Source organism: Octopus sinensis, linkage group LG22 (assembly GCF_006345805.1).
Source record: "Octopus sinensis linkage group LG22, ASM634580v1, whole genome shotgun sequence".
Taxonomy (NCBI): Eukaryota; Metazoa; Mollusca; class Cephalopoda; order Octopoda; family Octopodidae; genus Octopus; species Octopus sinensis.
The window spans coordinates 22,481,036-22,482,935 of record NC_043018.1 but is presented as its reverse complement, the minus strand read 5'-3'; the positions used below and the strand labels follow the sequence as shown (position 1 = coordinate 22,482,935).

The 1,900-nt window shown below is 38.6% G+C and overlaps 1 pseudogene; it reads left to right on the top strand.

Annotated features, from left to right (window-relative positions):
• The first annotated feature begins 988 nt into the window (after nt 1-988).
• On the top strand, nt 989-1,465 carry LOC115223124 (annotated as a pseudogene).
• Nucleotides 1,466-1,900: the final 435 nt, after the last annotated feature.

The following is a 1,900-nucleotide window of genomic DNA, read 5'->3' as shown; positions in this document are numbered from 1 at the left end:
TTGTGGGGGGGGGGGGGACGATATTGCCTTGAACATGGTATTCAGTCAAATTAACCAGATATCATTTGAAGAGCCTGGTTCTTCTGGTACGCTCTTTCTAGAGTTAGGTTCTGGGAAACGTGTACTTACTGCTATACTTATTGACTTAGAACCCACGGTTGTCAGCAAGTATAAAGTTATGAAACTCTTTTACAAGAGTAAAAGAACGAATTGACAATCTGTGCATTCGATGTTCTACTTAATCAAATCTTCTGTATTGTCTTTCTGTTGGCAAAATAGTTCAAGGAGACTTGTGACGAAATGAAGGAGAGGTTCTTTTTTCACTGCTGTATCCTCAAACGCCGATAGATAATCTTAGATATTGGAAAATTTGTGTTGTACAACAGAACTGATATTCTTAGATATTGGAAAACTGTTTTACAACAGAACTGATCGCGGCAGTAAAATGTGTTGACTATGACATTGGTTAAATATGAGTAGATTAATGAAATTCTGTTGTAAATATATCCGTTATTTGAAGGTAGTTATTGTTAGCAATATATCGAGGAACTAAGTGCATGTCATGCGTGTAACTACTGGAAAAGTTTGGTTATGGAATTAGGATTTTTATTCGATCGAACAACTGATAAATCAAATTATACTCTAAAACATTTAGTTATCTACATTTTTATGCTCTTTTGATATGAGAACAATCTTTCGATTATTATATTGTTATTACCAGCTTAATATATTCTGATTATTGCGCAATATCTTATTTTCCAGATCAAGGAAGATTGGCAAATACAATTAATCCACCAGGATCAACTCATCAGTGGCAAGGCAGACGCAACTAGTAACTATCACCAGGGGTCACTACATTATTGGGAAGGAAATCGTTGATTTGGTGTGTGGCCACATTCATAAATTGACTGACCAATGGTCTGACTTTCAAGGCTTCTTGATTTTCCAGTTTCGGTGCCGACACTGGTTCTGCATCTTTCTTTTTTTAATGGAACCTCTGATAATTGACTTCGGTAAAAAGACAAAGCTTGAATTTTCAGTTTATCCGGTACCACTAATTTCTGCATCTGTAATAGAACCGCACAATTCCATTCTAAAAACTTGTACCACTCTAGAACATTGTGATTGCGTTTTTATGGGACAATAAAGCAATTTATGAAATCTGTTAAAGCCATTTAGATGTTGAGCACCCAAGTTATATTAGCTTGAATCGTGCAATTGCTCAAAAGATGAGTTCCATTACTGCTTTTTTGAGGTTTAATGTTGATTTAACCGAGTTCCCAATCAGTTTGGTATCTTATTCACGGATTCATTGATTACGTCTGCATCTATATCGTTTGAGAAAGCGGACCACGAGCAATTAACCGTTTCTAAAACGATAAACGCTTGTTTCGAAACCGGTTATCAGATGGTTAAATATGATCCTCGTCGTAGTGGGAAGTACATGGCTTGTCTGTTGTGCTGAGGTGATGTGGTCTCCAAAGATGCTAATGCTGCTATTGTAGCAACTGAAACAAAGTCCATCCAGTTTGTGGATCGGTGCCCAGCAGGGTTTAAAGTTGTTGTAAAACGTGGCCTCCCTTCTGTACCAACACGACTCCAACAGCAAAAGTCGGAAGTAGGGAAACCGCAGACCAGGCTAGCAAGCCAAGTTGCCCAGGGAAGCCGTCGTGCACAGCTTGGTGTCTTCAAACACACGTCTCGTGGAATATAGTTCTTTGTCAATTAGCTTCACACTGACTGACTTTTGCCTAGTATTTGCCTGCACACGGAGACTAAGTCCTCCTTATATAACCTAGAATCTTCTAAACAGTCGCGTGACTTCGTAACTTCTAGAACTTGGTTCTTAAACAATCAGCTTTCTGGATGCTAGGTAAGCCGCGCCTCCCATATATCACCT